This window comes from Leptinotarsa decemlineata, unplaced genomic scaffold (genome assembly GCF_025532065.1).
Source record: "Leptinotarsa decemlineata unplaced genomic scaffold, Ldec_3_MD MMD2_tig00026307_RagTag_RagTag, whole genome shotgun sequence".
Lineage (NCBI taxonomy): Eukaryota > Metazoa > Arthropoda > Insecta > Coleoptera > Chrysomelidae > Leptinotarsa > Leptinotarsa decemlineata.
In genome coordinates this window covers 9,145,065-9,158,962 of record NW_027412681.1, presented here as the reverse complement: position 1 = coordinate 9,158,962, position 13,898 = coordinate 9,145,065, and the positions used below count along the sequence as shown (strand labels likewise).

At 33.4% G+C, this 13,898-nt stretch overlaps 1 protein-coding gene across 1 annotated transcript in view; it reads right to left on the bottom strand.

The window, feature by feature from the left end:
- The window catches only part of Wnt2 (Wnt oncogene analog 2), a 295,795-nt gene that overhangs the window by 100,009 nt on the left and 181,888 nt on the right, over positions 1-13,898 (bottom strand).

The window sequence follows — 13,898 nt, the reverse complement described above, 5'->3', positions numbered from 1 at the left end:
TTTTCTGATACGTGTCAGTCCATTAAACCTACTGTGTAGGTATATAGAGACTGGCTGGAACGTTTGAAGTTCCATTTACTTTAGATTTGTTTACGGCCAGTCTTCAAGCATAGCCCACTGACTAATAAGAAAGTACATTTTTATTGTTGTTTTCATTTTTAACGTTGTTTTAATAATTAATGGCTAACTAGAAAAGAAGAATCAAAAATAAATAGCTGTAAATAACAATTATATTAAGCAAATAAAAACTGAAATGGAATAATGGTGAAATAAAATACAAGTAAAAATAAAACAATTGAACAAGAAATAGAAATGAAGAAATACAAAATGGAAAAAAAGATGAAAATAAAAATAAGAAAGTTGAGAGATTTCAAGCCAAGTTAGTTCACGACGTTTCGATTGTTAGTACCCACAATCGTCTTCGGGTGATGACTGGACTGATTCCTCCAAGAGATGACTATTTATGGGTCGGAGGAATCTCTCTCTGGAGGAATCAGTCCACTCATCACCCGAAGACGATTGTGGATATTAACAATCGAAACGTCGTGAACTAACTTGGCTTGAAATCTCTTAATTTTTTTATTTTTATCTTTATTTCCATTTTGAATTCCTTTATTTTTATTTTTCGTTCAACTGTTTCATTTTTACTTGTATTTTATTTCACTATTATTTCATTTCAGTTTTTTGCCTAATATAATTGTTATTTACAGCTATTTATTTTTAATTCTTCTTTTTTAGTTGTTTCGGGGATTTCAAATCATTTTATATATTAGAAAATGGAAGTCCGAACTTGTGAAATTCATCATGAAACATTGTCAATCACCTTCAAACATACATTTATAGTGGTTCGATTTTCGCCGAATACTTAGAAGCTGTAGGGCTCTAAATATTTGATTTTTGAACTTGATTTCATATGAAAATATACTTGGACTATATAATTGAATATAGTTGAGACAATTTTCCATTCCTTCCATTAAATATTTAAAATCTTCAATATTCCCTGAAATAAAGGTCAAAACGAGTTTATGTTTCATTTAAAAAAATCATCACTTCTAATGGGATTTGGAAACGTCATTCGAATTTTCCGTAATTGCATAACAGAGATATATGGAATGGACTGTGAAAGACTGTGTCGAAAGTATATTGGCCAGACTGAAGTAGCTGTTGAAACTCTTTTCAAAGAACAGCCTGCACATATTCAACTCCAGAAACCAGACAAGTCTAGTTTGAAAACACGGAGAATGGACGTATAATGGATAACACTACATAATTGACATTATATACTTGTGGATGCTGTGAAATGTCCGAAAATAGCAGAATATCGCATGAGAACTATGGACAGTGACAAAGACCATCTTCTGAACGACACACTGTTCACTTTCACAAGAATCGCTCTGTTGAAAATCAGCAGAAAATTTCCAAAAAATTATTGTGTATGAATAAAAGTGAAAATATGGCACCATTCGATTCGTGCGTTGAGAAAATGCTGTTCTGATTTTTGAGAACAGTGTTTGTTTTGAAATAATTCCATGAGCCAATGAGGTTACTTGAGAAAGTGTTCGTCCCAACAAAACATTTCCTTCACTCATTGCTGAAGATATTGAAAAAGAAACTGACAACTATCAATTAATTATATCTCTAATCAGGATAATATAATAAATAATTCAAAATCAACGGCAGTATATATTTGAAAAATTTCAAATAAAAATAATTCATCAAAACTATCGTTGTCATTATACTTTTAACGCCATTAGCAAATCAGCATTTCATTTATTCAAGGCAGATAAATAATTGTCAATTAACATTATGGTAATTCGTCTGGAGGATATTAGTTAGACATGAAAAAGTGGACGTGATTTATTTCTATGCGATTAATTCAGCGTGACATAATGCGATCTTAATTTATGTTAAATTCTTAATGCGAACAGTAAAAACTCCAAATTGTTTCTGATTTGATTTAATTATAACTTTTTTGATGTTTGAACAAAATTTTAAGATGCGGAGGCAATATTTGTCTTTCGGGGGCGTATTATAAAACATTTATGTGTGAAAAGAGAAAAAAAACTCACTTCAAACCGCAGCTCAAAGTGAATCGCCTCTAGCGATTCTCTTGCTCTTGGAAGGCACCAATATTTATAAAATTTGTAACTACAGAATATCAGTTGAGTTGACATGTACAAATATGGATTAACATTTAAAAACATTTTTTTCCCTGACTTTATAAATTGAGTTTCTGTTTTTATGAGTCTATTCAAAACTTCAATACCTCAGTGAATATGTATTAATATTAATTAATTTCATTAGCATATAAAATTTGTTCTTGGGATTCGATGAAGTCGACGAAAGACGTTTTCGTCTGGTCCTGAGTGGCAAAGTTACTCGAGAAGTCTGAGGAATATCCTAGGTGCGGCATAATTTTGACGCCTAATTCGTTTAATATTCACTTTAATTTCATATCTTCATGGCGTTGGTAAAAGATCAAACGCGAGATCAAATTCATGATCTGAGACGGATGGCCTTTAAAAAAATTACCGAAACTGGATGAAAATCCATTAAATCATATTCAGAGATACTTCAATGTGAGATTTCCACTGAACAATTTACAAAATCGCAACTCTCTATAATGAAACATGTGTTAAGGTTTCGTAAAGTGTTGTGTGGAAATATTATTATATTGAAGTATTTTTGAATACGGTTGCTTATTGTGAACTGTATCACATCCAAATAAAAAAATTGTAATTATTACTGTGTTGTTACTAATGTGCAATAAATGAATTATTATCATTAATAAGGAATATATTCAAGAAATACCTCATTGTGAGATGATCACTAAACAGTTTTAAAAAAACGCAACTCGTCTTTTGCTATACAATTTTAGATGAGTATACTAGAGTATATACACGCCTGAAGAAGCTGTTGTATAGCGAAACACGTGTTGGGTTTTTGTAAGAGTCTCTATACTATAGTACAGACACGCCTGAAGAAACTACTGTCCAGCTAAACACGTGTTGTGAGGAGTGTTTGTACTCGAGTAAACTTCTCTATACTCAAGTATAAACACGCCAGAAGAACCCCATACAATAGATTCTTCAGGCGTGTATATACTCTGGTATTGACACGCGTAGATCTTCACTGAATAGTTCTACAAAAAAAACAAATCGTGTTTCGCTTAACAGTAGCTTTTTCAGGCGTGTCTATACTAGGGTATGAACCTGCCTGAAGAAACTATTGTATAGCGAAACACGTGTTACTATTTTGTAAGGCTGCCTATACTCTAGCATAGACACGCACAGCTGAACACGTGTTGCGTTTTTGTGAGGAGTGTCTATATCCGAGACTACTTCTTCAAGCGTGTCTATAATCAAGTATGAATACGCCTGAAGAACCTGTATACTCTAGTATAGACATGCCTGGGTATTTAAGAAACAGTTTTACAAAAACGCAACATGTGTTTCGCTATACAATACTTTTTTCAGGAGTGTTTATACCAGAGTATGGACATGCCAGAAGAAGCTGTTGTATAGCTGAACACGTGTTGCGTTTTGTTAAGGCTATCTATACTCTAGTACAGAAATGCCTGAAGGAGCTATTGTACAGCTGAACACGTGTTGCGTTTTTGTAAGGCTGTCTATACTTTAGTATAGAAACGCCCGAGGAAGATATTGTACAGACAGTGTTGCGTTTTTATAAAACTGTTTGATGAAAATATAGGCATGTCTGTACTAGAGTATAGACACGTTTGAAGGAACTGTTATATAGCGAAACACGTGTTGCGTTTTTGTAAGGCGAGTCTGAAAAACCCAATACAATAACTTTTTCAAGCGTGTCCATATTCTAGTATAGACACGACTGAAGAAGTTATAGTGCAACGCGTGTTGCGTTTTTGTAAAGCGTGACTATACTCCAGTATAGTTCATTGACTGATTGAGATGATAATCGAAGGGGGTTACTGTAGATACGATTTGAGCAACAATTCACCTGTCATATGTGTCGGCGTCCACATCACTAGCATTCCATCAAATCTTATAATCTTGCACACTTTGTAATAAAAAGTGATAACGATGTTTCTGAATTTGCAAACTTTTTCAAAAAACCAATTTTTCACGGTTTTTATCTTTAATTTTATGTCCGATTCCTTTCTACATTAATTTTCAGGAATTTTTAGGAAGCTAATGGTTATTAATGAAATTATCTATATATATTCAATATGATTTTTCAGTGGATATTCAAATTACCCCATCCTCTTCCATCACTGGCGTGAAGAACCCCAAGAAAAGGTGTATCCCGGCGTGAGTAATGTAAATGGCTCCATATCCATCATCCTTCCTGGTACTTACACCCACGCTGGTGTATATCACAGCGCACTAAGATGATCATTGGTAGTGAGAATCCACAGGTGTGTAGAAGCCACCTACGCGATCATGTTACGGACAGAAGAACAACGATGTAAACACAGTGACATAAGGCATTATGAGCATTTGCCAACGAACAGACTTAATGTTTTGTTTTGGGCGATTTATTCCGGTGCTTATCATTTTTTGCGTGTTTCGCGTCAACTTTTATTAAATTATAGAGGCAGATCGTTATCTTCGGGGATTTATTAATGTTTGAGATAATTTACAGCCGAAATGCATATCATATTATTTCATGTTTTTGACTTGCAGTACTCTGTCAACGCAAAAACCGAGTGGTATATACAAACCAAAATGTAGAAATGCAAAATTGGATCCTCTGGCCTAGAATGTATCCAACAAAACAATAGGACTGTTACATAATTTTTAAATCCCTCTGTGTCATAGAAATGTCCGTTATAAGGATATGATCTGGAATTGGAATTGGCCGCGGTGGTAGTGCGCCCGACTCACGATCGGAAGGCCGTGGGTTCGATTCCCGCCTCGACCAGATATTTTTTTCGAGAGAATTTATCTGGTTGAGGCACAAGTTTCTCAACTACTGAGGGTTGTCGTTCGTATGGTAGCGACAGCTGATTAACGGAAAAACAGATTTTAAACAGATTTTTAAACAGATCTGAACTGACACACTCAACACTGACCTGTAATATCATTTTCAGTTTCAGTGCTACAAATTCACAGGAAACTTTTCCATTATTTATTAGGTTGTTTCAAAAGTTTTGTCCGTTTACATTAGTCTACTTTGAACTGTAATATCTCACTGAATACTTATTCAATTCAATCGATATAAACACATTCAAATCACTGTACTTTTCCCAATGTAACACAAGTAAATTATTTCCGTCAGCATATGAAATATGTGCTTGGGATTCGATGAAGTCGACTGAGGCCGTTTTCACCTGGTCCTGATCGGCGAAGGTTTTACTTGTGAGAAAGTTATCGATGTGCTTGGAAAGACGGTAGTCGGTTGGCGAGAGGTCTGGGAAGTATGATGGGTGGAGCAGAATTTCGACCAAATCGTTCGATTTTCAGACGGTGATTTATGAAACGTGCAGACGTGCGTTGTCATGGAGCAGGATCGGACTGAGTGCTGACGCAATTTTTGGTACAAATCATTGATTTTTTGGTTCATTAGTATCTCCTGTTGTGGAAGAGGATCCACTTTTCCTCACACGGGACGATCCTATCCAAAAAAAGATTGTTTGGTTTCGCAAAAGATAAGAATCATTAACCTCAAAACGTGACAATTTCTGTCGATAGTTCAAATCGCGTGATACCCACTTTTCGAGATTTTTGACGTTTCCAATACGCTTTAAACCATCAAAAACTGAATTTGAGCTGCATCAATGTATAGAGTACAAAATTCTCTGTCTGTAGGTATATCTGTTCTGTTTTAAAATCTGTTTTAAAATCTGTTTTTCCGTTAACCAGCTGTCGCACCCCTACGAACGACAACCCTCAGAAGTCTAAACTTGTGCGAGCTAAGGATTAACGAGGTCTTACTTTTTAACGTGTGATTCCTAACACGGGTTGGACGGTAGCAAGTGAAGATCGATCGTTCAGACTAGGGCTTGAACCACCGACCAACACGGCAGTCAATTCGAGTGAGTGAACAAAGCACCCACGCCGAACCGCTTGGCTACCGACTGACCACGATACAGTGGAATAAATATTTATTGAGTTATGGAGCTACAAAAACACATGACATTGAAAAACATAACACTTTTAGAACAACCTAGCACATAACAAAAGTTCATGGAATCCTGAACAATGATTGTTTGCAATGGGAGCTTTGTCGTTGTTCATAGTTTCTATGACTCACTTCAACTCTCGACTTCATCCAGAATTTGTATCACAAGTTTTTGGCCCAACAATTTCGGGTATATTTTGTAATTCTAAGAAATTCTGATGCGACCTACTGGACATTATCTTCTACAACTAGTCATAATAATGAATTCATTGACATATCAAAATTACAATTTAAATCACGAATTATCCTGAAAACGAAGGTTTCTCTCGATAAGTGATCTAAACATAAACATAAATACCTGAAAATTGTCATTTGAAGTGCATTGAATCAAGCATACTAAATTCAGTTACAACTATAGACGATAAACATTTGTATATAGGAGTCGACATTTGAGAGGAAAAACTAAACCTAAATCTCAACCTGGAATATACGATGAAATCGGCCGATATTTGATGAAAATCCATAACTAACGTATTCTAAAAATACTTTATTGTGTGATTTTCACTAGACAGTTTTACAAAAACGCAACACGTGTTTCGCCATACAATGGCTTCCTCGGGCGTGTCTTAATGACACGCCCGACACGCTCAACCTGGAACATAATATGAAAACATTTTTCAGGTAGTAATAGTTTTACCAAAATCCCTTCATGAATTTGATGGACCAGAAATTACCTCAAAGTCTTTTTCAAAAGTTCTGCGAGAAATACGATTTCATTTTTCTAAGTGACTTCAGCGGACTCTATATTTGATGCGAATTGAACACCTACAGTTATTGAAATTCTAGATGCAAGTTTCTAGTACGAATAAACTATACAAAAAATCTATGGAAAATTCAGGAGAAGGGAAGTGAACAATTCAGTTTCAGATTAATTATTTACAAAGGTGTATAGACCATGCAAAGAAATTTCTTTCAGTTACAAACTGAACAAAAAATCCCATTGAAAACAACTGATTTCAGATATATAAACGCAGAATTATACAAAATTCATGTCTTCATATTCAGTTTGTAGTTCAAACATTTATTTTGGAATTGAAACAGATCATTCACAGGAACGCTACACAAAATAATATATGAAAGAGCATTGATATAAACTTCCACTTACATAGAAATTGTTTCTATATTCATAGTTCATAATGAAACTTGAAATATGTTTTGTTTATTGCTATTCGGTCGAAGAAAATCGTGTTAAAAATACTTTAACACGGTACTTTATAAACATCGTCTAATAATACTCATGACAACCATTAAAAATGTCACTTTCAATGATAGTTGTGTGTAATTCAATGTTCATATGTTGAAAAGTAATTGATTCGAACAGGCTTTTTCTTTCAAACTGATGAACTTCTGTATTTTTTGTATAAAGATACAGGAATAGAAATTTGGAAAGCTTTTTTCCCAAAAATATTTTTTCTAGAGAGATATCCTTCTCAATTCAAATACATGAACTAGTCTATTTTTTTAAACTATTGGACTATTTGAGAGAGATTCTCTCGCTATAGTTCAATATTTGTTAAATAATGTGTTCCTGAGCAATGAACACATCATTCAAGTTGCAAGTCAAACTCCTGGAGCAAATTCCATATCTTGGCTGATATAGGATCATAGGATCATAGGTGTTAGGAATAACACGTTAAAAGGTAAGACCTCGTTAGTCCTCAGCTCGCACAAATTTCTCAACTTCTGAGAGTGGTCGTTCGTATGGGGGCGACAGCTGATTAAAGTAAAAACAGATTTCAAACAGAGTTTTTCAAATAGGTAATCGGTTTTTATTCTACCGATCTATGTGTTTTTCATTATGAATTTGGGTAAATACAGTTGATGCTATGTTAAGACAAAGAAATCTAACGTGATATCTTGTTGGTTTCAGTCCATTCCTCAACTTATAAGAAACCCCATACATTATGCCTCAGACTCATCTGAAAATTTCTAGGGGTTGGGTTCGAGAATAAAATATGGTCCATCAATCATGACCAGAGAATTATTGTTTGCGTGAAAATAAAGTGTACTCATCTAAATCATTCATATAGATGGCTAAAAGTATTGGGCCCAGAATAGAACCCTGTGGCACATCTACATATTGAATAACAAAGACTTGACATATTGACGAAAATTGTTTCTATCAGTATTGATGTGGCTCCTATCGAACTCATGGAACACTTTTTTATCTTGCACTGTATCCGAAATGATGAAGTAAATCATTCTCTTCAATGATGAAGAACTTCAACAAAATATGTCGAAGTCTCCCACGCTTATGTTTTTCAGATTCGAGAACAACGTTGTAAACACATAAGACATTATGACCATTTGCCAACAAACTGACTTAATGACTTGTTTTCGAAGATTAATTTGGATACTTATCATTTTTTGCATGTTCTCAGTCACGACTTGTGGAGGCGGATTTTTATCTTCGGAAAATTTATTAATGCAGATGATAATTTACAAGCAAAAGAAGTAAGGGATCATTTGTAACGTTCAAGTGTGTTGGTTGATTTCAAAGGAATAACTTTCTGTTACAAGTATAACCGTTTATATAATAATTGTAGATCCATTACTCATCTTGTAATTTGAAAAATTAAAGTCTTGGCAGATATTTTGATGAAGAAAATTGATATAAATGTTGCACTGACAATATGTAATATAACTTCAATAACGCCCTATGCAGTTCATAATATCATTTTATTCAACTGTCAATTGTTCTCTGGATTTTTTTTTGGCACGACTGTTTTCTCAAACTCCCTTATGCAATATAGAAAACCTCTCATGACATAAAAGCAATATTCCTTGTAGATTATTTATTATTTCTATGGAAAATAGCAGTGTGCGTGCTTAGTTGAAAGACAACAGAACAGAACTTTCTGTTATACATATCCCAGCCTATAGACTATAGATAGTATAGCGAACAGATGCAACATTTTCACGAGGAATTGTCGATACGAACACCGAAAATTCAGAACACTGACTCATTCCATCGACTTTCTATCTATTCTCACCAGATAGTTTACTAAAAATTTCTTTTCCATTGGGAATTAAATCATAGAAAACCGTTTCTACTTCAAAAACGACTCATTTCAATCAAACTACTGTACTTATTATTCATTCCAATCGAAACTGAAAGACTGAATTCGTCACACTCCTTGTGTGTCTCTTTATAGGAAGAATGTTCATTCGTGAACGAACGATATTGTCGATAGCTTAAGAAAAATTATATCGGGAAAAAAATTAACAGGGGTCCAAGAATAAATCTCTGAGGAACTCCGTAGCTGATTTCAAATGCTGCACTCACGTCAGTGCTTGAGTAGATTATTGTCTATTACTTTCTTTAAGGTTGAATCTCTACCAAATACAACTGTATTTTTTAATATTATCTAATAGCACAGAATCACTAGATAGTGATTGAGTTGAGTTTTTAATTTGGATGGAAAACATCAGGAAATTCAAAAGAAAATTATCATTTTCCCATCAGCAGTTTGGGAGTTATTTGAATTCGACTGTGAAACAAGTGAAAAAGAAAATTCCACACTCGTTAAGAGTATGTTTCATTCAAAATTACAGACATTTCTATGAATGATGTGTGCTGGTTTGAACTGGATGTGGAGAAAAATCGAATAATTTGTAATAAAACTATGAACGAAAAACTTTGAAGTAACGAAGTGCTCATTTTTCCATCAATCACTTTCTTCGAAGCAGTTAAAAATCTTACTTTGGAATATTCTTGAGAAAGCTTCAACGGATTTGTTATTGATATGTTATTCAAAGAGGTTATCAAAAATTCATATTTTGTTTATGAAAACATGGAAAAATGTGTAACTTATGAGTTGTTTCTCCTCAAATAACATTTAAACAATTTTTCATTTGTTACCTATAGAAAAGTACAATAAGGGCACGAAATAATGTCACATATATAGTATATGGTCTACTCACATACGTAGGCTTGAATTTCAATCAGTAGCATACCCAAATATAATAGTAATAATATAATAGTAAAAAATTTAAAAAATTGGTTTGGTTGTACAGAGAAACAATGAGTTTTCTATAACTAAGTAAGGTACGATTGTAGCGGAATATAATATATTTTGAAAGAAAAAATCAACGAAGTTATTTATGAAACTACCTCTGACATTTTTCACTTCGAATAGAGAAAATCGATTTTCAAGGAAGATATGTCTTTGCAAATGTATGAAACGGTAATCTAATGACAATTTTGGACGAAAATGTCTCGGAAAAATATGAAAATTACAGGAAACTAGCTATAAATTTGGCCACTATGTTTGGTTCGACATACGTATGAAAAAAAATCAGTATAAAATCTGTTTTTCCGTTAATCAGCTGTCGCCCCCATACGAACGACAACTCTCAGAAGTTGAGAAACTTGTGCGAGCTGAGGACTAACGAGGTCTCACCTTTCAACATGTAATTCCTAACACGGATGTTAAACATCTTTCTCAAAGATGAATTTTTTGAAAAATATATATCGTTATTGATTAACGGACGCCCAATTGAAGACCCACTTCGAATTTGCTGTTCCTCTCGAGAACCAAAATGGCTGAAGACCGTCGGTGTAGTTTCTCACATTAATTTTAGGTCTTGTGTTCTATAATTCAGAATTTGATTTGATACCAAAATAATACCTCATTGTTATCATTTGTTTTTTTTTCCTGTACCTCATTGTATCCGGACCCCACCTAAAACTACTTACCTACCCCTGATCTAGATGGTGGTTACGTCAGCATTTTAGGTTTTGTGTCAATCCTGCTTGTGTGTACTCGTCAGCGAAAAGCTCATTTCGAGATTCCCCAAAACATCTGATATTTTAGCTACCTGACTGAATAACTACTCAAATAATAAATTAAACCAATTAGAAATAAACTCATTGAACTAGATACAGAATATATACAAAAACCAAATTTCTCAAAATAATTTCGCTATAAGATGTTGAATTTCTTCGAATAAGCAATACATTCGCATGAATAACAATGAAGAAACATAAATACATTCAAAAACATATAAATATCAATATTTGCGAGAGCACAGGAAGGGATGAGTTTTGCTTACTTTGGCTGTGAAGTGATATTTTAATGACCACTAAATGAATAACAAGAAAATGAGTCGAATAATTTTTCCAAAAATGGAAATTTCATCAGTTATTGATGTATTTCTCAAGAAAATGATTTCATCTGAGCATCCCTCAACTTGTAAGATAATATCTTTCTCACAAGGCATCATTCAGGAACTCAAGCATTACTTTGCTGAAATTAGAAAAACAACAATGCGAGTATCTTCAAGTTTTTCAAAGAATTGAAAAAGGGAACGGTGATTGTTTCCCTAATATAATCCAATGGAGGTATATATTCATATAAAAATCCTATTTCAGTTGAAAAAAATTATGAATATTGAAAATATTTATACATCTTTTCAGCATAATTATATATTAAAGTGCGCACCATATGGGAAACTTTTTTTTCGGAAAGTTTCAATGAATTAATGAATCGAAGAGGTTTTGTATTGAAGTGTATAATATTTTAAAATTCTTGCAAAGCGCTTTCGACTTTCGCAAGAATTTTAAAATATTATACACTTTAATACAAAACCTCTTCGATTCATTAATTCAAATAAGTGTATTCAGCTTTTCCAAATCCTTTTAGTTTCAATGAAGTTTAACTTCGGCACTTGTTTGTGCTTTAAATTTAACCTAAAATGATGCGGCCAACTGCGGCCCACTGACGTTCAGTGTTTGTCAAATTCAACTTTTTTTTTGAAAAAAATTGAAAAAGTGCATTTCTAGATCGAATTTATTAAAAAGTTACTTGAAAAAGTTGTGTCTACGGCAATTTTATATCCATATGCCAAATTTTATGCAACTAGGATAAAGTTAACGTTTTGCTTATTTTTGACAGATATCCCCTTTATTTCAAAAAACAAGTTCGGTTAATTGTCATCAATTCATGTGTACATAATAAACTCATCATGGAGTTTGACTTTTCTAATACATTTTTACTTATACGGACATTTTTACAGAGAAATTAAAAATTTGCTATAAACATTTTAACATGACTGGTGCAAAGTTTCAATCACTTGGCAATTTTCTTAAAAAAACCATTCATTTCGAAAAAGCAGAGGCAAATGAAAAATAATTTCGATAGAACTATTATTATTATTATGAATTTTAAACAACAATAATATTATAGAAAATACAAATGGGTACAAAAAATTATTTATTGATCTAAATGAGGTTGTCAAACACTTATAGCCTACATTTCAGTATGTCGTTCTCCACGTTCAATACAAATTATGGTCCTTCTACTGACATCTGTAACTGCATTTCTAATGAATCGGGGATTTATATTTGCACAGCACTCGCGAATGGTATTTTCCAGATGTTGTATGTCAGTAAATGGTCTACTTCGGTACACTTTTTGTTTCAGGTAACTCCACAAGAAAAAGTCTGAAGGCGTCAAGTCGGGTGATCTAGGTGGCCAATAATGTTCCCAGTTGCGTCCAATAACTCTTAACCTCTGAACATTTGTTGGAGGGACTGTCTTACAGCAACCGTGTGATGTATTGGTGCGCCTTCAAGCTGATAACATAGGTCGTATTCAATATTTAAAGGCATATTATCTAAAACTTCACTAACCTCGTTATTTAAAAGGTTGAGAAAACCGACGGATGATAAATTTTCCCTAAAGAAAAATGGTCCAATTATTTGTTTGTCAAGTATCCCACACCATACATTAGTTTTGAAGGAATAATGATCACCACATTCAACTGCGAAATTGGGATTTTCTTGGGCCCACCTTCGGCAATTTTGAGAACTAACCGTTCCATTTGAAGAGAACGTTGCCTCCCTCATCTGTCCATAAAATTTTGTACGGAAACTTTACATTTTCTTCTCTCTCTCTTTGAAACCAGAATGAAAACCCCAAACGGACATCAAAATCTCGTTCTTTTAATGTGTTGATAAATTTTGGCTTGTAAGGCCAAAATTTATTCTTTAATAAAGTTTTTCTAACACTTTCTCTCTTGTAATCGGTATTTTTTATAATATCGGTTATGCTAGTTTGCCCGTGTTCAATAACTTTTAAACAAATGTTAAGTTGGGCCTCCTCATCATATTCACTTGGAGTGTGCTTTTTCTTAAATTGATTTGCTAAGGATCCTGTTTCTCTGAATTTCGACATTATCCTTGACACAGTAGTATGTTGAACATTTTTTCCTGGATGCCGTTCATTAAAAATGTTAGCTATTTGCCGGTATGGTGTATTCTCACCACATATTGAAACTATTTCTATTCTCTCCTGAAGAGACAACATTATTGCAACAATAACTGTTAAAAAATTTGACAAGTAAATCAACAATTTGACACTACCATAGCATGCAATTTGTTTGTCAAGACCTACTTAAAAAGTTGATTCAACGTGATTGAGCATCCTTACCGTCCTAGTTAGTGTTTATAAATAATCTGTAAATACTGAATATTGGAATTTTAATGTAATTTCAACTCTAGTAATTTTATTAATACTTATTGCAATTTTTGGAGTTGTGTGTGATTGAAGTGATTGAAACTTTGCACCAGTCATGTTAAAATTTTTATAGCACATTTTTAATTTCTCTCTATATGTCCGTATGAGTAAAAATTTATCAGAAAAGTTAAACCCCATGATGAGTTTGTTATGTATACATGAATTGATGACAATTAACCGAACTAGTTTTTCAAAAAAGGGGATATCTCTCAAAAA